Source organism: Phalacrocorax carbo, chromosome 6 (genome assembly GCF_963921805.1).
Source record: "Phalacrocorax carbo chromosome 6, bPhaCar2.1, whole genome shotgun sequence".
Classification (NCBI taxonomy): Eukaryota; Metazoa; Chordata; class Aves; order Suliformes; family Phalacrocoracidae; genus Phalacrocorax; species Phalacrocorax carbo.
This window is the reverse complement of record NC_087518.1, coordinates 16788796-16813890: the sequence shown is the minus strand read 5'-3', so window position 1 is coordinate 16813890 and position 25095 is coordinate 16788796. Positions and strand designations below refer to the sequence as shown.

The 25095-nt window shown below is 37.2% G+C and overlaps 1 protein-coding gene and 1 long non-coding RNA gene across 4 annotated transcripts in view; one reads left to right on the top strand and one right to left on the bottom strand.

Moving 5' to 3' along the window:
- The window catches only part of CACNA1D (calcium voltage-gated channel subunit alpha1 D), a 198457-nt gene that overhangs the window by 46746 nt on the left and 126616 nt on the right, over window positions 1-25095 (top strand). The window lies entirely within an intron of this gene.
- Window positions 14485-25095, bottom strand: part of LOC135313829 (uncharacterized) — a 39542-nt gene continuing 28931 nt past the window's right edge. Inside the window, exons 4-5 of the long non-coding RNA XR_010373327.1 lie at window positions 16155-16236; window positions 14485-15444 (exon numbers count right to left, since the gene is read on the bottom strand). This is a non-coding gene — a long non-coding RNA (uncharacterized LOC135313829). The remainder of the gene's footprint in view (window positions 15445-16154; window positions 16237-25095) is intronic.

The window sequence follows — 25095 nt, the reverse complement described above, 5'->3', positions numbered from 1 at the left end:
TGTTAAAATGGCCCCTTTGCACAATTTTTTCATAAACTTACTTTAAATAACTGGATCAGCGTACGCCCAGTAGTTGTTATCACGTAGTTGAGATGGTGCTGCCTTTGTGAGAAAGAGTGACAAGAAGGAAAGAGGGAAAATGCTCGGCTTAATGCTGGAAAAAAAAGGCTTGTTAGTGTCCTTCCCTGTGTTTCTTATCTTGTAGCAGACTGGACCTAAAACCATAGGTATTTCATTGTACGTACAACTAATGTAAAAGGAGGAACTGTGGAAAATAGACTTCAAGTCAACAACCAGTAAAATACAGGTTGGTTTAGAGGCTGAAAATACTACACCAGAAATGCTCTCCGCACATGGTATAGCATTCTGAACTCATGTAAATTCTTGTAGATGTTTCAAGTTTGCTAAATATTTTTTTCAGTAGATAAACTTTCCATTGACATTTAATGCAGTTGTAGGTATTGTCTCTTTGGCCTACTACATCTTTTTCTGGTTTAGGGATCACCTGACCTACTGTTGTTGTCAAGCTCCTATGAGCTCCATATTACATGCCATGAATAACTAGACATATGTGATCATGGTCTGATGCGAATCAAAACTTATACTACTGGGTGAACGTACATGGGTATACTGTGAATTTACAGTCTCAACCTCCAGCCTTATCTCAGTTTTGAATTCTCTGAGCAAAATTTTAAGGGAAGAACACATTTTAGCAAGCCACCAGGACTTCTGGGCACAGGCCTTCCAGCTGTGGATTTCTGAAGTTTGAATTAATTCATGTGAAATGATTGCAAAAGTATTCCCCACCACTAGTTTAATAGATATTTTTTTTGTTGTTGTTGTTGTATTGTGTGATTTTAGAATCAATGTAATGCCATCCATTCTATAGAAAGTTAAGTCTCAGTATATGTTGTACAGTTCAGGGATGGAAAGTCTTAAACTACATTTTAAATGTTGGCAGGGTTTTATGATTGATTATTTTTAATGCGCTTTTTTTGGTAAATTGAGGTAAGGTAGCATACATACATTAGCACAGTAAAATATTTGTTATATGTAGGTGTGTGATACCATGTAATAAATATTTTATTTCAAATTAACTTTAAATGCTAGAAGAATTCTTTCATAACTGATAAATACAATAACTACTTGCTTACATCTTTTATGTGAGGCTTGTACAGCATTCATTATATTGGTATCTAACCATCTGCATTCTTTATGGAAAGTGAATTTATTGCTTGAAGCAAACTTAACTGCTTTATCCACGCAAAGATACTATCCAGACGGCCTTCATGAAAGTTGTCAAATGCTTCATTGTGAGCCTCAGGTACTGTAGTTACTGTTATTTACTTAGAACTTGGTCTGGCTGGGCAAGTGATTGAAGATGGGTATTAGAATGGATTCTGAAGAACTCGACTTAAATTTTGTGAAAATGATATACTGAAATTTTTCAAGTAGGCACAATGTGAGGATTACAAGGTTCCTGCCAAGTAATCTGTAACTCAGGACAGGTTTCCCTCAGCATACCAAAAGGAATTGGCTCTTTCCTTGAATTCTTCTGTTTCTGTGCCTGGTAGAAGGCCAGAAAATAGAAAAACAGCTTTATGATTTACGAAGTTATTTCCTTCTGTTAAGCGTATGTATGATTCTTCATTTACATTAGAGGTCATATTTATAATTGAGTCTTTTATCTGTACTGAATATTGACTTCAAGTTGTGACAAACTGAATCTTTGCACAGTTAAATACAGTCTCTGAATATTAGTGTATATTATCATATTTAAATTGTATTTACTAACTAGAAAATAATCCACAGTTCAGTCAAGGGTAAAGTTAGAGGGTGTTAGCTTTTTCACTGTTTCTGGCAAACAGATAGTCCAGCTATTTGTTGTGTGTACGCACACGGTAGAATTTGTCATGAGCTTACTGGTTGATTATACTCTTGGCTACAGAAGAACATTCAAAGAATCCAATTTCAACCACTATGCACCTAAACTGAGTTTTAACAAATGATTGAAAGGTGAAAGGATTTATATTGTGTTATAACCTACTTTTCAGCTATGATTTAAAGTTTTAGTCCTCTGCTAAATCTGTTCTTACATTAACTTTCTGTATTTGTGTTCATCCTAAAACGAACACACACGGCTTTCTGACTTTTTTGCCCTAATCTCATTTTCCTGATGAAAAACAAAACTTCATGCAAATCTTTGAAAAGAGCGTCAGTGACGTAGTTTTAATATTAACAGCATATTTCAGCTGCCATCTCACGAGGGAAAGAAAAGGCTTATGTTTTTGCCTTCTGCTTTTAAAGAGCAAGCATATTCAACATAGTAGGAAGCAAAAACTAAAGAATTACAGTTTTTGGTTTTTAAGAAACATCCATCTGCATTATATTGGTGTGGCAAGGAGAAATTATCTGGGTTAGGATTGGGGCAGAGAAAATTTAGATATAAATAAAAGCTCTGCATTTACATTTTTTTTCAGTTTCTCACCTCTGCTTGCTTCCTCTGGCTCTATGTGTTAATGGTATAGCAAACATACGGAAAAGCTTCTGATGGATATATATTTTAATTTTCTCCCTTCCAGTCTGCAATAGTTGGCCAGCATAAAAATGTCAGGAAATACGACCAGGTCATACTGACCTACTTTATTTTAGAAGGGCAGGAGAATACTTTTCTATCCTTGTACTGTTCTTTAGATGCATTTGGAAATAAATGCAAATAGAGGGGTTTGGTCTGAACTCTCCTCATTTTCTCCCCACTTCTCAGAACATGCTCTGTTCTCTGCTGTACCAATAGTTTGTGTATTACTTATAGAGACTGTAGTCTGTGTGTCTATAGAAACATAAAATGGTTTAGGCTGGAAGGGACCTGGAAGAGACCTCATCTAGTCCATCCCCCCTGCAGTGAGCAGGGACATCTTCGATTACATCAGGTTGCTCAGAGTCCCATCCAACCTGGCCTTGAACGTTTCTAGGGATGGGGCCTCCACAACCTCTCTGGGCAACCTGTTACAGTGTTTCACCACCTTCACAGTAAAAAATTTCTTACTTACCCAGTCTAAATCTACCCTCCTTTAGTTTAAAACCATTACCCCTTGTCCTGTCACAACAGGCGTTGCTGAAGAGGTTGCCCCCATCCTTCCTACAGTCCCCCTTTAAGTACTGAAAGGCCACAATAAGGCCTCCCTGCAGCCTTCTCTTCTCCAGGCTGAACAACCCCAACTCTCTCAGCCTGTCTTCCTAGGAGAGGTGGTCCAGCCCTTGGATCATTTTTATGTCCCTCCTCTGGACCTGCTCCAACAGGTTCATGTCCTTCTTGTGCTGAGGGCTCCAGAGCTGGATGCCACATTCTAGGTGGGGTCTCACCAGAGTGGGGCAGAGGGGCAGAATCACCTCCGTCGACCTGCTGGCCACCCTGCTTTTGATGCAGCCCAGGATACGGTTGGCTTTCTGGGCTGTGAGCACACATTGTTGGCTCATGTCCAGCTTTTCGTTCACCAGTACCCCCAAGTTCTTCTCTGCAGGGCTGCTCTCAATCTCTTCATCCCCCAGCCTGTATTGATATCAGGGATTGCCCTGACCCAGGCACAGGACCTTGCACTTGGCGTTGTTGAACCTCATGAGGTTCTCACAGGTCCACCTCTCCAACTAGTCTAGGTCTCACTAGATGACATCCTGTCCTTCTGGTGTGTCAACTGCACCGCCCAGCTTGGTGTCATCTGCAGACTTGCTGAGGGTGCACCTGATCCCACTGCCTGTCATTGATGAAGATATTAAATAGTACCTGTCCTAGTACAGACCCCTGAGGGAACCACTCATCCCCCGTCTCCAACTGAATGTTGAGCCATTGACCACTACCCTCTGGATGCAACCATCCAGCCAGTTCCTTATCTACTGAACAGTCCACCCATCAAATCCATATCTCTCTGGTTTAGAGAAAAGGATGCTGTGGGGGATCGTGTCAAAGACCTTACAGAAGCCCAGATAGATGACACCCATAGCTCTTCCCTGTTCCTTTGTGTGTGTGTGTGTATATATAGCCTGTAATATACAGGCTGTATGTTACAATATACAGACTACAGGTTGTATATAAGCTACCACTAAAATATTAAAGACAGCGAGATGCATGTAGAATTTGTACATAGCAGTCTTCTAGCTGTCCCAACTCCAGCAGAGTGGTGTTGGGCTAGATTCCTGGTCTCAGTTTGCCTGGTTTCACCACTGCCATATATGCTAGTGGTAGGTGGAGTATGTGTTTTTCTGCATATGATTCGTAGATACTGGAATAGAGACCCTAGACAGCTAGAGTGCTGTAATTTATCAGACTGCTTTATTTGCCAGCCAATACCAGGTTTATGGTGCTATCAAACTGCTATGTCTAGCTGGTATAAACTGCAGAGGTTTAATTACAGAATATGTAGGGTAGATTTAAAGGTAGCTAGCTTAGGCATGAAGATCAGTGCAGTTGTGGCATCAGTGACTTCACTCTACAGACTGCAGGTAACTAACCTGTCCTAATGTCTTGCTGCTGCAACTTTAAGGCTATTAGTACTCAGCTAGATTCAGTTGACACTAGTCTACCTATTTATGCTATGGTCACTTGGCTATTAGCACTATAGGTAAAATATATATTAATAAGATCAATACATCCCCATGCCTCTGTCCTTGATGCAATCATTCATGGTATGTATGTGTATTGATTACTTTTGACTCAGTTAAACTAGCTGAACAAATATGATCAAAGCTTAGCAGTAGTTTAGAAGTAAAATATCTGTTGTGATAGACAGTAATGACACACAAGGTGAGGTTGACTCTAGCTTAGAGCAAACATAACGTGAGAAAGGCAGGTGAACGCAATACATATAAGCAAATATGGTGGTTTTTTTCCTTCTGTTTTGCACTGAATTTTGGTGGAATTTGGTGAAACTTGGAGGTAAAGAAGCTCGATAGCAGTTTCTGTCTTCAGCGTATCAAATGAATTTCATTGTCCCATCACTGTAGTAATATTTTGCTGCCTGACTTCAGGCTTTACCTGACTTGTAGCATCTCAGGTCCTCCAAGGAAGCAGTGTTCTACATGGCCAGCTGCTGGGGGTTTTTGTCTGGAAAATACACTGGATCACCCAGCAGCTGAACTAAGTTATCCTGGCCTTTTCTTGAGGCCTTTTGTGCTTTTCCAGAGGGGAGAAGATATGGCATCTCAACACGTAATTCCTCCGAAATTAAAATATGCCCTGTAATTTAATCTTATTTGATAACACATCTGTTCTGCCCTTTCTTATGTAGTGAACCAAAACCTAAATGAGGCATAAAATGTTGTTAGTACTCCAGTATTCTTGGTTGCTAGATGGTATAAAAGTTGCAACAATCTGTAGTCTTACTTGCATATTATCTTCCTTCAGCACAGCTAAGCAGTATCAGAAAAGTGCGGTCTCTAGTATTTTTGTTACCTTTTGGGAAAACAAGTTAATGTGAAAGGGAACTCTCATTCAAGAAATAGGCAAAGAACAAATGACAGCATTTTAAATGATCTGCGTCAGTATGTACTATAGAAAACATGAAAATAAACAGTTACATAGTCCCTAATAATCATACTTCTGGAAGAGTATAAATAAAGGCAAAAAAAGCATCCTTTTAAAATTAACTATTTTTTTTACATAAATGTGGGATTTTTTCAGTAATCTCAAGGGCTGATTGCCTGGCTAACTTCTCTGCTTTTCTCATTGCTTATTGCTGTCACAGAATCTAAGTGACAAGTGTATAGCCTGAAGACCATATTTTGTAACAATAGCAAAAAGGCTTTGTGTTTGTCCAATATCTTTCATCCAAACAAAACATTACTACAACAAAGTATCACTGGATACCTTCCAAATTCTGGATTCAGTCCTGCTCCTTTTGACTTAAAAGAGAATATTGTTTAACTCTAGGCACGATAGATACATGACAGCGTGGACATCGTCAAGGCTTATGTAACATGGAAAAGACAACTTTACGCAAAGAAACCAGAATAATCCTTTTCTAAGAAAATTCACATACGTTTTAAGGTTCCCACAGAACCTTAAAGTGTGAGGTGTTATGAAACTCTATGTTTACATAGAAAGGGTAAGTGGTTAAGGTGCCCTAGTGAAATGGGGTGCTTCAAAAACTAGTGTAAGAAATTTTGGTCAAATGTGATTGGAAAAACTATTGTTGACTCTTTGGTTGAGTTCAAGTGGTGAGAATTTTGATGCTGAAGTAAGAACTTGAAGGTAGGGAGTTCAGAGAGATTCACTGAAACAGAGACATGTAAGAAATACATATTTTAAAATTATGTAACAGATTTATGTGCATACTGTGTCACACTGGAAGCTGCTTTTTGATAGGGTAAATTGATCATCCTCTTTTGGATCAATTCAAGTAAGTTGGTGCAGAGGAAGGGTAATAGGATGACTGTGTAAAGAAAACTACTTTCATAAGGGAACTGTAACAGCATGACATTTTCAGCTAGGAAAGTTGAGGAGTGAGAGAGAATCTCACTGGGGGAACATGAGGAGGAGAGAAAAGCTGCTTAAGCTAAAGGATAGTGTTGGCACAAGAACAATTGGGTATCAACTAGTTGTGAGTAAAGTTACATTAGAGATTAGAAGAGCTTTCTAAACACCACGGGGCTGAGACATGGGAACAGCAGGAGTGAACTGGATATTCATTTTTGTAGGATTGGGCCCCCCAGCTTCACATATTACCTAAATGTTGTGCGCTCCACTGGAAAAGAGTGCAGCAAAGAATTAAGAAAGAAAATAGGAAAAAGTTGCAAATCTGAATTTACTGATATTATTAATAAAATGTCCTTTGCTCTACCCCCAGACCTAATAAAGTGCTAGACTCTATATTTTTTGTTAAATTATTGTACAAAAAATTAAGCTTTAGAATTGGTGCTGCTTCTTCTTTTCGCCAAAAACTTTGAAATTAGTCATTGATGGGTTATTGAACTACACTGAGAATCCTAAGCAAGTCACTCACCTGCTTCAAATAGCTATAGTGTCTTAGGTTTCAATAGTAGTGTGGATTAGATTATTTAAATGTATTTTTACTTTCTGGCTTATTCTTTATGGAACAAGAAAGATAGTATTTGTAAAGCAAAAGATACTTCCTTCATTAGAAAAGCCTGAAGGTATTTAATTATATATACTTTTTATAATGATGAGGGATTAATGGAAATGATGATTTACTGAAATATAGTTTCACTATTATTTTTGAGCTCCTTTCCTAAGTGATAATATATTGGAAATGTAGAGATTAATGGTATCCTGTGAAATTAGGAATAAATGAGGTACTTGGGCAGAAGTGCTGAAATGTCTTGTACATAGAAACTGATGGAGTCATGCAGATAAGACTAAAGATGGAGAACTACTTGAAATGTAAGTCATGTTTTCACTCTTGTTGATTGTATGTTTGGCACAACAAGGACCATCAAGAGTATCATAGATACTGTCACAGGGCAAGTATTATTGTAATACTGTGGAAATACTAAAATGTGACATGCGTATCTGTTTTGAAGCAAAATCTAGATTTATTTCTGAAAAGTGTTGAGTGATGTACTTAAAAATGTAACAGTAGTTAAGGTTAATTATAAATATGAGGAATAAGCATAAAATGGCCTTTTTACTTCAGTGAAATCACACTTTTTTGTTTTGATGTTCTTTTTCTGTTGAATAGTGGGACTAGGTCGTTCAGCACACTTTTGCTGCAGGGATTATAGGAATGTTTTATGTAGCTCTACACCAAATACTACTGTAGGAAATTACATAATTGTTGGATGCCTCACCAAAACTAAATGACATTGTCAGAAAACAGAAAAATAGGTCTTTAAAATAATCATTTCTATTTATGCCTGAAGAGTTGTGTTCTCTGGTAAATAATAAGTTTGGAGTCTTTCAGTGTTGATTCTTCTAAAATTCACATACTCATCTAATGTATCCGATTTCAGTGTATTACTACCGATTTATAACAGAGGAGAATCAGGCAACTGATTTTCTTGTGGGGGCTGTATTACATTTTAAATAATTGTAACTTTAAAGCTAATCTGCCTTTCAAAAAATAACAAATTATTCTAACCTATTGTAGAATTGAAGTGTCTTTGTGTTCCTTTTTTGTCATCTTCAATGGTTTCATACTCAATTCTGAGTCACCAGTGAACCTTTTTATCATAAACATTATCATTTTTTTGTGAATAAATGAAAATTTATATTTTGCGTTTCCATAAACCTGTTAGAAAGAACCAGAAACTTTTAAATCTGAGCCCAGATGCCACTCGCTGCTTGTGGCTCAGGTACTTAATGTTTCAAGGAGAAAAGCCAGATTCTTGGTCAACCTGACAAAAATAAAACCGAGAAATTAAGGTTACTCTATGGACAACAAGCACATCATACTCCCTCCAGTGCATTTTTCCATGCCACTATTTCTTCTTTGGCATATTTAATCTCTTAACGATATTTCTAGGATAAACTAAGCATGCAGATTAAAAGCTTGTAGTTTTCTGTATTCAGTGCTTTGAAGAGCTTTCTTCAAGTGTGTAGTTCTGTCAAATAGGGAGAAAAATGATTTAGTCTTACATGCTGTAAAAACCCAAATGACTAATGAATATTTAAAAAGGAGATGGTATCATTGTTTAAATATCAGGTTTGAAATATATGATCATGTTGAGAATAGTGTGTCATTACCTGTCATTGTCCATACAGATTTTAGTGTTCCAAAATAACTACATTGTTTACTGTGTGACCTTATTATTCCTAAATCATCATATATTTAAAGTACTAGTAAAAAATTAATGCATGCAGTTCAGTTGGTCGTTATGTAGTATGTTGCATTCTTAATTACTGATATAAATATGGCCTATATGTATATATCATTAAATGACTGTTTTTGCTTCCAGACTAGGCAGATTTTAGGTAGTAATTTCTAATCTGTGGGATTTTTGGAGATCAGTGTAATTGTAATTAGCTATGTACATTTGTGTGACATGACTTTATTATAATGTACAAGGTAGAATTTTTGCTGGTCTTTTTGTCTATTTTTCTATTAAAAGAAAAAAAAAACAACCCCAAACCAAAACCAAAACCTCCAAACATAAAGAAGTTCAGATGCTTAAAAAGGATGTGAACTAAGCCATGTAATATGTCTGAATTTCCCTGAAGGAGGAGGAAGGTGTCAGTTACGATTAATGTGAACAACATTTATGGCCCTCGAGATGTGACCTCTCATTACAGTAAATGTGACAGGATGAATTACTTTCAATTACAGTGAACTACATTCAGCTGCATTAGTTCTGACACACCTCACTAGGAGACTGCTGCTTTGATAGCTTTATCCAAAGGAAAAAAGGCAAAACTTTGGAGTGCAAGTGTGTATGTCACTTGAGCAAAAAAATTGGATTCTGAATACTATGTATTATTGCCTCTGGTTTTACATGCTTCTGTTACATCATTTGTTATTTCCACTGGCACTTTCAGGTTTATGCCTTGGTCACTGAAGAATATGAAAACTATATTTTTAATATGCCATGTATAATAAATGTAAATGCTGAATTTTTTAAAAAAAAAGATGAGATGAGTTGTCCTTTTTTTTTTTTTTTTTTGTCAGACAGTAACCTGCACCTTTACTTGGAACTATGATAAATTGGGTTTATTGGCTACCAGCATATCCTGGTTGATATGGCATAGCTCCCTTTAATGTTTAACGCTATCAATTTATTCCTACAAATTAAATATATCACAACACAGGATATTTATCAGTTGACAGAAGCAGTTGTTGTAATGTCACTACTTTTTCCCTCAAGGCTTGGTTATGCTTCAGCTTCTACCTTTAAGCTTTCATAGAAAATAAAAGATGCCCAGGGCAGAAGTCAACCTTTCACTTTTGCTATAGAGGAGATGCCATCTCTTTCACGCTGTGCTAAGTATTCTATCAAAACATGAGTAAAACAATGCCTTTGGCAAATCATAAGATAGAAATAACACTAAGCAAAAGAAATAGCTTTAATTAAAGGCATTTTGTTTCTCTTTGAGGACTTTGCAGAGTGTTGGGCATTTTTTCTGCAAAGATGAAGATGCTCTTTTCAAATTCAAGGGTTTCGTGTTGTGGAATCATACTAGAAATCTTGGAATGTAAAATTGCCAGTTAGCAAAAGAGAACAAAAAGTGGGGGTTGCTTACTCCAAACTGATTCTAAATTAAGGCTGTGTAGGGTAAATTCCTTTCAGTCTTCATCCCATGTTAAGGACTGATTATCAAACATCAGTTTTACAATACACTATATCCAATATCCTGTTTGGGGGATTTATATTTTGTTTTACTGGCACTCTTTTTTTTTTTTTCACTTGTTTTTTACTCTTTTAGTTTACAAGCACTCTACTTAAGACCTATATTTTAATCTACTATTTCCAATATACATATCCACCGTTGGCCATTTGATGTTGTAGTAGTGGATTGTGAAAATATTTGTATAAACTTATTTCCATATGTCAGCAAATTCCAGGCCATTAAGACACAAAGATTTGTATTGTAGTTGTTATACTTATTAAAACTTAAAATAGAATAATAAAATTTTTAGAGCTTTCTTCCAATTGCTGAAACAGTGGGAGGCTAATAGTATTTTCAATTCAGCTATTCTGGCTGTGAAATACCATCACTTAGGCAGTCAGTTTCCCTAGAAGTGAAGAAGTTTCTCTTTTTTGTTGTTTGTTTGTTTGTTTTAGTTTTTGTGTAACAGAGAAGATTTAGGGGCTAATCTGAGTATCTCCACTGTTCTAAGCAGTAAGTTTGATACCAGAGAGATAACATAAATGGTTTAGAATATGTCAATTCAAAAAAAGAGTTTGTGGCCCAATCCTTACATCCTACCTGGGTGGACAAAGCAGGATGGGTTAACAGATAACACCTTATGTTGATAACAATGAGTTTTCTCCTGCTTCTGGAGATGATGCACGTTGTTAATTCGGTAGTTTTCATTATGTATTTTTAACAAATGATGGTGTTTCATGCCATCAAACCAAAGAGAAGCTTCACAACTAACTCCATTGGGTTTCTTTTCTGCTATTCATGCATTTAAGTCCTCACTTAAATGTGCTAATGGTACCTGACTGATTTAGTTGCAATACATAGAATTTGGCTTTACATGCCACCTAAGAACTCTTCCTGTCTCAACAAAATGGTAAAATATGGGTGAACTGTCCATGTGGGCCAGGCAGGCTGAGAGTCATTAGTAGAATCATAGAATTGCTTAGGTTGGAAAAGACCCTTAAGACCATCAAGTCCAACTGTTCACTTAGCACTGCCACGCCCACCACTAAACCATATCCCTAAGCACCACACCTACACATCTTCTAAATACCTCCTGGGATGGTAACTCAACCCCTTCCGTGGGCAGCCTGTTCCAGTGCTTGATAACCCTTTTGGTGAAGAAATTTTTCCTCTCCTGGTGCAACTTGAGGCCATTTCTGATCCTATCTTGCTTGTTACTTGGCAGAAGAGACCGACACCCACCTTGCTATAATCTCCTTTTAGGTAGTTGTAGAGAGTTATAAGATCACCTCCAGGCTAAACAACCCCAGTTCCCTCAGCTGCTCTTCATAAAACTTGTTTTCTACACCCTTCACCAGCTTTGTTGCCCTTCTCTGGACATGCTCCAGCACCTCAATGTCCTTCCTGTAGTGAGGGGCCCAAAACTGAACACAGTATTCAAGGTGTGGCCTCACCAGGGCCGAGTACAGGGTCATGATCAATGCCCTGCTCCTGCTGGCTGGTCACACTATTCGTGTTACAGGGCAGGATGCTGTTGGTTTCCTTGGCCACCTGGGCACACTGCTGGCTTGTATTTAGCTGAGTGTCAACCAACAGTCCCAGGTCCTTTTCCTTCCCAGCCACCCTTCCCCAAGCCTGTAGTGTGTTGCATGGGGTTGTTGTGATCCAAGTGCAGGACCCGGCACTTGGCCTTGTTGAACCTCATACAGTTGGCCTTGGCCCATTGATCCACCCTGTCCAGGTCCCTCTGCAGGGCCTTCCTACCCTCAAGCAGATCAACACTCCTCTCCAGCGTGGTGTCGCCTGCAAACTTACTGAGGGTGCACTCAATCTCCTTGTCCCAGATCATTGTTAAAGACATTAAACAGAACTGTCCCCAGTACTGAGCCCTGGGGAACACTGCTTGTGACTGGCCACTGACTGGATTTAACTCTATTCATCACAACTCTTTAGGTCCGGCCATCCAGCCAGTTTTTTACCTGGCAAAGCGTATGCCTGTCAAAGCCATGAGCAGTCAGGACTCCTGCTAAAGGACTGAAAGTGGCTTGGTGAGCACTTCTGCCAGCTGCCTCAGTACCATTGGGTGGGTCCCATCCAGCCCCATTGACTTCTGGGTGTCTAAGTGGTGTAGCAGGTTGCTGACCATTTCCCCTTGGATTATGGGGGCTTCATTCTGCTCCCCATCTCTGTCTTCTAGCTCAGGGGGCTGGGTACCTGGAGAACAACTGGTCTTACTACTAAAGACCAAGGCAATCATGAAGTTCTGTTGTGTATATATAAAAGCGTAGGAATGTCTAATATGAATTCATGAGCACATTTACATAGAATGCACAAGAGATTAAATTAGCCTGGGTTTTGGGGAATTCTTAAAGATTACTATTTAATTTTTACAAGTATTGAAGTACATGAAAGCTGGAAAAATACAAGGCTGAGTACACAGGAAAATCTTCAGCAAATGTGTGATTTTGAAATTCTATGCATGTAACAAGGAGAATAAACTTTATTTTGGTTTTGGCTGTTGGTCTCAGTGATTTCTATCTGATCCAAAGAACATTTTTTTCTTGCGTATCTTGGAAGTAGTAGAGACTCCGACTCTCTAGGGGGAAAAGCCTGATTTTCCAAAAGGGAAGTAGCACTCTTGTTCCATGTAATTACTTTCAAGAACACCATTTGTAAATATGCTTTAGGGGCTGTCTCACTTGATAGCTGAGAGAAAGTCACAAGGACTGTGACATTTTACATCAACTGGAGAGCAGTTTTATAGGTGGAGAAAAAGCAGGTGTTGGTATACTCAAAGTGTCTGATAGTGATAATAGAAGTGAACTTGAAATAGTGAAAGGGCACCTATGTATATGTTGTTGTGGACAGTGAGTTCTCTGGAAATCAAAACTGTTATCCCAGATAGGGGCATAAAGAAAAAAAAAGGCTTAGATGCAGTTCAGATGGGAATAATAAGAACAACAAAATAATTTTCCTGATAAATAGTCTTCTGTATGGAGAAGTGGAAAATGAAACAAGAAATTAAAAAACCTAAATACATCTCCTGGGCAAATGGTATGGGAATGAAAGGAAGAAAATTATTTTGCCTTGTAACTTTGAAATTGCAAGGATGCATTTGAGATTTTTGAGTACTGCTTATTACCTTTATGGCTGGCTGTGTGATTAAAAAAAACTGCGTAGTTGTTTGCAGAATCTGGAGCTGTAATTGTAGCAGCCACTGAAGGGGCACTAACTAATGTCAGTAACATTCAGCAAGATAGAACAAAAACTGATTCATCCGTAGAGAAGAAAGAAATTTGGCTTTAGGGCAGGCAGACTCATATTTTCCTTTCTATCAGAAGTTGAAAATTTTTATCAGTAAGGTTTGATCTGTAGATCACAGGAAGTGAATAAAAATATTTTTTCAACTTTATTCAGTTATTTCACTTCTGTTTTTACTGTGAGCAGTTTTCCTGATACTTTAGCAATGACTATCAGTAGTAGTCCATGTGTTTATTTCATTCAAAGTTAGTGCCTTAATTGTTATTTTTGTTGAACACTCTTCTATCACAATTAGAATGAAGAAAAGAGTAAGGCTTCATGGTGGTACTATTACTAGAACCAATTCCAGATGAGTGGACCGGTATTGTACCTGATCACAGCTGCAATCGAAACAAGTATATCACTGTTCTTGTTTGTGGACTGGGTACAGATTGATGTTTTACCTGTGCTATTTTTTGAATTTTTTCTTGGAGCTCTTTTGTATGTATAGGGAGCCATTCCACCTCTTCATATTTCTTTGTGTGCACTATGTCTGCAATGTTATGTCCAGGCTACTGTCCGTTTACTTTAGGGAGCAAAGGGCTTCCACTGAACACTATCATGGCAGAAGAGTATATTTCTTCTTGCAACTGTATTTTCTCAAGAGATCTGCATTTTCTTAGTTAAGGAACAGCCAGATCAATCTGACCCTCAGATGCGTAATGAAAATGTTCTTGTGTTCATTGAGCCTTCTGTTTGAGTTGAAAGGATTATAGAGGTCTTCCCTTTCATAGTTATCCAAATACTTATGGAACACAAAAAATGGGAATCTCACTGCATTTTGTTGCTGCAGGGTAATGCCAATTTCTGCAGTGAAATTAAATTTTGCATATCTGGAATTTACTACAAGAAACCATTTCAGAAGAAAGACTTCTATCCATAGAAACACTTAGATTTTTGATGATTGTGGAATAAAATTTTTATTCAAAAGACACTTCAACCATTTCATTCAGAAGCAACCACAGGAGAAGAAGAGTACTAGGAAGAAGTTGTTCAGCAAACTGAGACAATCAAGGATAAAGTTGTGCTTTAACATTTTCGTGGATATTGCAGACTGTTCTCCTGTCAGTTTGGATAAATGCTTTTTTTTTTTCCTTCACACTGTTGTTCTGAACAGTGTCTACAAGGAGTATTCTGTCCTGCCCTCTCCTATAGTTGAAAATTTATTTCATTAACATCATTGCTGTTGACATTTTTGTAGTTTGTGACTTCTAATGCTCTGGCAGGTTGTCCGCTCACAAGTAATGCAGCCTTCTTTGACTTATTTGAGTGTTATCTTTTATAGTGCAGTACTGCATCTTGCCAACTAAAAAATATAAAGTAAAGCAATGTGTATCTAAGTAGTTAAGAAGTTCTTTCTCAAAGAAAAGTATCCAAAGAGATGATAGAGCACATAGCATGTCATTACCAGAAAGGCATTAGGTCTTTCACAGTGGAATATGTTATTTATGACTCATACCTTCTCCTCAGTATAGAAGTGTCTTATCCACTTCATATATTGCATTCAGTACCTTCTGTATGAAATTCTAGAGATGGTCTGATGTAAGGAAATATTAAACAAGAAACTAGGAACTAAATACCTATTTCTATGATCAAACTTCGTATTATTGTTATCCCAGTATAAGGGATTCGTATCCTCTAGTATTTTTTAAAGCCCTTGTTGACTTTTAAAATAATAATTCAATTCTGTAGCTTGTTCTGCTACAGAAGACCCAATCCTGGTCGTGGAAGTTGACTGCTCTACAAAAGCAGGGGATTTGAAGAAAGCATTCTTTTCTTGATCTTGCTGGCTTGCAGGAGGCAATAGGTGTCCACAGGTGTAGGACGTAGCTCCCCAGTTGGCATCTGGTCTAGGGGTCTGCAATTTAAAACTTCAGAAGGATGGTTAGGAAAATTCCCACAAAGTAATAGACCTAACCATGTTCTCCTTTCATATGCTGAGACTTCAAAGTCAGGCAAGGATATACGGCAGATACAGGTCTTGCTTGTGTGTTTGAGTTTTTCAAAGCCTTATTCATGGAGACTTCTTTAACTGTCTCCATTGTAGTTAAAAAAACCCCCAACAACCCACCAAAAAAACCCCAACAACCCAAACGAAAAAAAATCCCCAAACTAACACAAAGTTATTTAGCCTTACATAATGAAAGTTTCTATCCTGCTACAGGTATTTAGAAAACCAGACCTTCCCATTGGGTAGGTTTTTAACAAATCATTCTGTAGTTTTTAAACTGACAAAGGCAGAGAGCTGCTTTAGTCATATATCTGACAGGTTAATGAGCAAAGTACTGTAAAGGAACTATTCTATCAGTGTTACCCAGTTCTTTTGTAATCAAAGTGGAAATCAGATTTGTAATCAGATGGATAAATCTATGGCAAAAAAACCACCTACTCAATGAATATGTCATTGTTCTGTTTCCCAGCTGACACTATCAGTGCAGAACATAACTACAAAACCAATCTGTTCTCTATATTGTTTTTAAATCTTTTTTTTTTTTTTCCCCGAAAGTCATTGGCATTCTTAAAACACAGCACTGGAACATTATAGAATTGTTAATGAATAGTTAACCCACAAAAATGTTACCTTCTTATCTTCTCACTTCCTTTTCATTTACGATGCCATATTCCTTCAGAGTGACTTGAAGAAAGCTTGCATGAAGTATCACCTGGAAAATAATCTGGCTGTTGGGATAGACTTTTGCTTTGGCAAGCTCTCATACATAAAAGCTGAGCACAAAGTGGCCTTTAACTGACATAGAAGAGCCACTCTTTTGTACATTTCAGAACTGTATTAGTCAAAAAATAAAATAAATGGGTTGGAAAACTTTGAAGCAATCAGAAAATGGACGTAATAAAAGCAGATAGGCTTAAATCCAGGCTATTGCATTATCACCTGAATAGGTTGACTATGTTTTGATGACAGTCATTTAAGAAATGTATATATAGTATCAATATATATACTTTCTAAGTACAGTTAGCAAGAAGATGCATATGTGCTCACAGAAAACATGGGGAAAGCTCACATAGGAGTATTTTTAGAATAGAGGTTTTTTTCTTGTATGTTTCATATTGAGATGCTAAAATGCATTATAGTTTGCTTTGATTTAATTGGTGAGATTTTGGTCTGGAATTTTTCTGCTTTAAGGAAAAATATAATTTATTTTGGCTTTTGGAGATTTTTTTTTTTACCTACCTTGCCCTTGGTTTTTAGTTTTTCTTTGAATATTCTGGGAAGTCTGTATCTAAGAACCACTCGTTAAACATAAACAGTGGGCTTTTACTAGCCTTGTAACATTTGAAAGTTTTTCAAGTTCCAACATACAAAATAAAAAAATCAGTAGAGGGTTTAATGCTATCAGTGCTCCTTTCTGTTTTCTACTCATGGGTTTCTGCGTGGTCAGAGGTGAATTTATAGGGATTGCAGAATTCTCTTAGTTTATAAATTCTCAGAGAATTTGAAGATGTTCACTAAAGCATCTGACACCTAGCAGCATTCTCATCCCCCATTTTCTAGCCAAACCCTGTTCTTTTACAAATAAATAAAAATGCTAGCAAGTAACAAAATACATTTAACATTACTTTAATGCTGTTTTATGACTTGATGCAGGTTTAATTCAGCACTTGACACTGACTCTAGTCAATTGTGTAAGGTAAAATTATGTGACAATGTGACAGTATACATAAATATTGTCTAATCTGCTTTCCTTTATTTTGCTGACCTTATTTTTCTGAATATCATCAATTAGAGGGTGGCAGAAAGACACCCAAGTAATTTAGATTCTATTCCAGTTGTATTCTTTATTGCTTACTTGGCCTGCTTTCTGTTGTGCAATTCAGATCCTTTGGCATACTGTGTTCAACCTTCAATAGGAGTTGTGTGGGTTTAGGATCGAAACTCACGTGTCGCTGCCTGTTAGCATTTCTGCAACTTGCTTTTCACGCCTTGCAAGTATACAGCCAATGCAAAGTGATTGGTTTGCTGTCCCTTTGTTGATAATTTTTCAGGAGATGATAAATTTATGGGGGGGGTCTGTTACAGTTTGTAATTTATGAGCAAATTTCCAAAATTATGCATTTAGCTTGTTACTTCAGAACACTATGAAACAAAAAGATAGTTTGTGCCTTAGGAGTGCGAATGGTGTTTAAAATAAGGTACAAACAGAATAGATGTGTCTGTTGTTTCCACCTAGCTGTTATTCAGCAAAGCTCTGTATTACCTGTCAGAGAGCAGAGGGATTTTTGCCTAAACATAGAAAAGGGAGAAACTAGACAGAGAACTTGGTTTTTTCCTATCTAATGTTATGAATGGAAAACACATATTTAGCATATGTACTAAATAGAGTTTTTACGTGAACAAAACCAGTACAGATCCACACGGATGCCTGTAATGGTATAAAAATTTGTCATTTGGGTGCAACATTTTCTTGTCCGTGCAAATGCTTATTTACGGAACTAAGGTGTTTAACTATATCTCCGTTATGATGTTATTTACAAGTAAGTGGAAAATACACTTTTCACTTGACTGAAAATATGAGAAGCAGTCACACTCAAAGACGAAATGTAGGAAGCGATTACAGGAAATAATGAAAATAATGAAAAAAAGTAATCAGAGTGTTAAACATGATCTGCTTATTCATCTATCTCTGGCTGCCAGAATCTGTCAAATGAAAGTATAGGCATTACTGCTATCTAAAACTCTTTGAAGGTTGAGATACTATTTCAGTGATATAAGTTATTCAAATGCTACTTCAGACAACGCTGATAAAAAAGGGACTTTAAATAAACCTAATTACGCTTAATCTTAATTACACTTAATTACACTTCAGTGTATAGCTTGCACATCCATTTTGTTCATTTGCTCTGCTCAGTATTTGAGATGTGCTATTGCACATTGTGTTCTTGCAAGCATAAATGCCTGCTTCAGATCTAGCGGGTGGAACTGTTGTTAATTGGGGCTATACCAAGTGGTTGTGAATACACAGTTCAAATGAGATGAAGAGATTTTGTTTCCTCTTTGGAAACACTGAAAATTCTCTGAGTGAGATTTGATGATTGGCAGTGATACTAAGAATGTGAAATCCCTTCAGTTTTAATATAAAACTGGTTTAAGAGTGTTTATGGTGTGTAGCACTTACTTAGTTGTACTCCTAAATATGGAGTTTGCATTTGGTATTGACTTTTAAGTATCAACCTTACTATCAATGTACCAGTGCTAACTGCCAAAGCATCTGGATCTGCAGTAGTATGATGGTGTCCTATAAAGAGCATTAGAAGATTGGAGGTATATCTGGGCCTAATGCCAAATTCCTGCCCAGAATTGTGCTGGATTTTACGTCTGAGCCAGTGTATTAATTTCAGTTTTATTATTCCAGACTTTCACAATTACAGCTGAATTTTGTACACTTTATGTAGTAGTTACTTTTGTGAATTCAGGAACGTGCTTGGACTCTGACCCCCTGGGTAGTATCATAAGGGTTAGGAAATGTATTCTCAAAGTTTCCCAAAACATGCTTCTGAATGCCTGAAGATGTACAAGTTATTATATGAAAGTAGCTTAGCCACATCAGTACGTTTCCCATTAATCCCTTCTGAATTTCTGAATTTTGGAAAGAACTACTCAGATCTTTGTCCACACCTTTGTAAAACATTTTTTTTAGTATATATATCTCGATGGGATGCCTTGTTGATAGACTTGTTCAGCAGTTACTGTTTAAGGAGGAATGCTGTACTACTCAACTAGAAACACAGATAATTTGGTCAGCAAAAGTGGAACCCCTATGAGTAGTTACACGATTCTTTAAAATACAATGTCTCCACAAGCTGCCTCCTTTTCCACACTGGAATCCTCAGGAATGCTGAGGTCTGTCCAGCTTTTCCTACTCTGAGGTGTGGGGATGAGGGTGTCCTGGGAGCAGTTTGAGGTCAGGGGACATAGCTGGTCAGGCTTAAAATGGTCTCGTGTATATGGAATGTTGTGTGCACTTGAAGTATGGAAACAATCTCTATTGGCCCATGTCTGTATTACAGAAGTATAATTATGGGTATGTAATTATATTTTCTGAAGTTGCTGCAGAGCTCCTCTGATAGAAAGCAAAGCTGCACTTACAAGAAAACTACTGCAGACATCTGACATAGTCGAGAGCAGTGGTTGTATTCCCTCAGGTGGATCGGGGCTGATAGGCAAGATGCAAGGTAATTTAACTGGATTGATTGGAACACAAATCCTTAAAATGTTGTTTTTCAGATTCCGCCTCCCTTGTTTGCTACTATGTATCTAAAGACAGAGTTAACCCAATAGTTATCACCAAATTCTTGAACGATAAATAATTCTAATTCTTCTAATAAAGGAGGAGTAATTTCCATGTCTAATCTAGGAAGTAAATTATTTCATCAGCTCTAAAAGCAGAAACAAAGTAAAGCTTTAATGCTATTTTCTTTTTGCAAGGTACGTGGATTTCATGTTTGTTTCATTTTCTTTATTGGGAAACTGCTCTAATGTCCACATGTGGAAATAAATAGGTTTTCTTTCCTTTTTTTTAGTATTACTTTAGTGCGGCTCACAAATGATTTTTCAGGGGAATACAGGTATATGAAGTGAAAAATTAAATTATTTTATTTTGACATTCAAAGCTCAGTTACTTTTCTGTCTTACAAATACTGTGTTTTCCCAGTGGCAGAATTTGAAAGAATGGCTGTTTGTCAAACAGATAAATGGCTTTGTATGTTGTCAAGGCTTCAGTGACACATCTTATTTAATAGCACATGATTGATTATTAGTCCCCAAATCAAGAATGTCAAAGTATCTGGTTTTGCGTTCGGTTACTTTGCTTAAATTGAGTCACTTTATCTGCTAAGCAGTTTTTACGCTGATAGGTATATGTTACTCTGTGTGCAAAAATGTGTTTCCCCAGTTAAGAAATAATTCCAATCTCTGATGCCCAGGGAGTAGAAATTAATATGAGAAGACTTAATTACATAGCATAATAGATTAAGGTTTTGCAAATTAATGACTTTTTATTTTGAAACAATTATCTTGTGAGACATCTTAAGTTAAATGCAGGGATTTGGTGCATCACATTAGAACATGTAACAGTAGCTTTGCATATTTCAGAGATTTTGAAAATACAAAGATAATAAATGATGACTAACGTACACCATCTGGCTAGGGTGGGGAAAAAAAAAAGATTTCTTCCTGAGCAACAGGGTTTCTGCTAAGCTGATTTACTTAAAATAAGAAAGCAAATGCATTTTTTTCTGAGAAAATGAAGTTCTAATGACTTCACTGAAAATCAGTGGATTAGGGTAGCCTTTGTTTTGTACTCCTTGATCAATATCAAAGTGGAGCTCATTAGTCTCTATCAGTAAGGCAATGTATTTTATCAGTCCTGTTGTTGCATCATATAATCAGAAAAATATTGCTGAGACTTGAAGATTTTGAGTAACATTAACAAAAGTGTTAGACAGCCTTGCAGGAATCAGCGCCCTGTAAAGAGAGATGACCTAGCTCTGTGTGGTATCAAATCAGTGAAGAAGCTACTATTAATCTGTACAGCCATAGGATTAGTTCCTTAGTTACATAGACATATTTTTGTGCTTTATATCTTCTTTAGATTTACAGCTGTCAGTTTTTTTCTCTGCTACTTTGTGATGCAATGTAGAACTAATTGCAATAATAGATATTAGAAATTATGTACAATTTCGAATTTAATCTGTGCAATTTCTTAAAACCAAAATCGTCTTCTTAGATATAACTGTTATAACTACAGTCTTCAGTTGTATTTTTAAATTACATATTACTGCTTTAGATTTATTTTCACATAGCAACCCTACCTCTGCAACTCTTCCAATAATACTGAAAATGGAATGATAGATTACATTTTATTTACTCTTGAGTAATGGTTGCTTAAGCTCTGGACACGCTAGGTGACATATGGCCTACAGATGTATCTTGGTTGCAGAGGCAAAAATTGATGTCCGTAGTGACTGGCAAGAAGTTACAGAAGTGTGAGAAGGGACTGCCAGTACAGTCCTGGGGGTGAGCAGGTTGTTAAGTTTGCAGTTTGTGATGGAACATCTGTTGGCTGCCTACTTATTGAAAAAAAATAAAAAAGGCCTGTGAAGAGAGCACAGCCTGTACTTTGAATATTGTTAACTACTGGGCCAAATCATTCATCTGGCCTCTGTGGAAGACATAAATTGTGATTTTAAAAAAAAAAAGTGAGTGTGCGAGATCATGAAAGACAAAGGAAGGGAGAAAGGGGGGGAAATTAAAACACTGGAAAAGAATAAGAAGTATAGAAATATCTGTGTTTATTTTCTTCAGGTTATCAAGAAATCATGGCTCTTGGATTGGCAGTGGCTATTTTTACAAAGCATCATTCCCTTGTGCCATTGGCTCCGTTAGTAGCATTATCCCTGATTCTGTCTTGTATACATTATGAATATACATCTCTAGGAGCAAATTCTGGAACCAGACATATGTATGCTTTACAACAGGGAACAAGGATCGAAGAAAACACTTCCATTCTTCCACAGAAAGGAAGGAAAACTTTCCCAGTGTTTCATATTATGTAGAATGCAGGAGCTTTTTCATGTTATGTAGAATGCACATGTTGAATGTGTAGTGGGTGTAGGTAGTTGTGCATGCCCTGAATCCGTCCGTACTTTTTCCTATGGTCATGTAAGAATTATCAGAATCATATCAGACTAATAGAAATTACAGAACTGTTAACTGGGAGAAACCTCTGGAGGTTACCTAGTCCTTCCGCTCCTAGCAGGACTGTTGCCAGCACTAGGTCAGGTCAGCTGTACCATTGCCTAGCTGCATCTTTAAAAATTCCTGCTTTGAAGCTGCATATTCCTGTTCTGTACTACCCTTCTGATAAAGACATTTTTCTTAATTTCCTGTGAACCTCCAAACCTGCAGCTTATAGCTGTTCCCCCTTATTTTACCAGGTGCTGCTACTTAGCGTTTGGCTTCATAGTCTTTTTAACCCCCCTTCAAATAGTTGTAGTCTACTGTTAGACCTTCACTTAGCCTCCTCTTTGATGAAGATGAGATCTTCCCTTCATTGGAGTCTGCACCTCCTCAACACCCTTTTTGAACCCAGAGACCCAAAACTGTAGAAGTGTTGCAGCCTCACAGCACTGAGTAGAGGTGGATAATAATTTCCCTCTACCTGCTCACCATGCTGTTCCTATTACAGCCCAATATGGAATTTGCCTGATTCACAGTGAGTGAATATTTAACTTGGTGCCCACTGTGTCTTCCAGGTCCTTTCTCAGCCCATATTGATACGGGATTATTTGATCTGAGGTGCAAAACTTTACATTTTTTACTTGCTGAGATTCATGTGGCTTCTGTTGGTCTGGCTGTCAAGGTTTCTTATGGGCCATCTGCTAAGAGACATACACTGACCTTAAACCCACCACTGGGTTTAAAAAATGAGTATGTCTTACATACCATATTGTTTGAATAGAATGTTTGCAATACTGTTTAGGAAATAAAAAACCAGTCCTGCTTCCTTAAAAGGGAAATAAAATAAACAGGAACAAGACCAACATTATTTTAAAAGGATGATGCTAAGTGGTAAGGTGGAGTTGTTAGATTTGAACTGTCATATTGAAATGAGCTGCAGGGGTATGTGATGATTAAGCAAGTTACACTGGGACTAGGCCTGGTGCCTAACCCAAATAGCAGAAGAGCATTTGAACAGTGAAGGGCAAAGATGCTTTTTAGGATGGAATCTGGCAGGTCGATGGGTGGAATTAAATTATATATTTGCTTGTAATAACAGGACACTAGACATGATGGCCCAAGAGGTCGTCTTGGCCCAGAAGGTCTCATCCAGTCCTGAGTCCTATGTTCCCTTTACGTAAAGAAGCTGTTGAAATTTTGCATATATGAAACCTTCTATCTTTTTTTTGTCTCACCTTTTCTTCTACTGCTGTGATTTTGATATATATTTTGCCCATAGCAAATGCCAACCATAATATTTTTGTCTTCCTTATGTTGTCTTACATTATTTATCTTTCTATATCCAAGCTGCAGGCTTAGTTATATGCAAGGAGACAGAAATAGCTGTTATTGTGAAATGTGTACATGGTAGGGTTTGCTGGAATTTAAGTGTTTTTGCAGTATGTTTCTTAGGAATGCTGATAATTCATATTATTTTACCCTCTGTGGTGCTCTCTAGCCAAAGAAATCTGATGGCTTTTGCTGCACAAACCATTCATGTTTATTGGTGAGGCCACTTCAGTCTTGTTATGCAGTAATTGTTCCCCTTTATTGGTGATAAATAAAGTGACAGGGACAATTTTGAAATAAGTATTAGGAAAAAATCTGGAGAAGAGAGTGGGGAGAAGGAGGATGTCCATCAGTTTCACTGGGCTGGAAGATCTCATGCAAAATATAATGCAGCTGAGGAGAAGCTGCCTTGGGTGAATCTCTACAGTGTTTATGAAGTGTACTTAAAGCAGAGGAAAAAGGCAGGAGTATGGGACTGAGCTGAGCAGAGAATGAAATCTAGGAATCCTTGCTTTGCACAAGGAGAAAGCCTTACCTCTCACAGTGATCCTAGGGTACTGCTTGTTGGAGATGAAGACCTGGGGAGGAGTATGTAGCTTATTGATAAGCCTCTACATTTATGAAGTCACCAGTGTCAGATTTATAAATGGATATATAACATCCTATACATAACTGACTCTAAATGGTCCTTTCATGGGGAAAAGAAATCTAGCCTCCGAAATTAAAAACTGCACACGAGAATATTCTTTAAATTGAAAATGGTCAAGGCTTATTATTTTGTTGTATGTGAAAGCGCCAAGCTGTGTAACAAAAAGCAAATACATAGTTTAATGTGTAATGTCTGGGCTATATTTGAGTTTCTGATAGTAGAAGACTGTAATCCTTACTGGGCAGTTATAGACCATATAATTAATGCTATGTGTTGTAAGTGAGCAACAACCTGTGTTTCTGAACAAGTTTAAAAAAAAAGAATCATTCTTTGTGTCTTTTATTCCTGGCTCTAATACTTGCACAGCAACAGATAACTGAGCAAAGTATTATACAAAGTATGAAATGATGATTTCTGAAGGTAAAAAGAACAAAGGTGTTAACTGATCTGTTTTGATAGCAGTGGCTTCTACAATTTATCCAAATTAACTATGCTATTACTATAGAAAGAAGAAGCAACAAAAAATGTTATCCAATTAGCAAGAAAAGAGATTCAATGTATAACTCTGTTTAAAGTAAGAGTTATGGTAAAATGAAGAAACTAATAACGTTTAAAAAAAAGGATTGAAACAAATCTGAAGTTGGAACTTCAATGGTACAAGGTGGTGATATATTAACTTAAAATTCCTTCAAGCATATTAGGGTGATTTAAAGAAATTCTAGTGATGTGGAAGGAAGAATAAGGCAATATTGACTTCCACACTGAGATGAAAAAGTGGCAAGACAGTGTAAAATTAAATGAAGACTGTCTTAACTAGCTTATAACTTTTTTGAATCTCCTTATTATGGG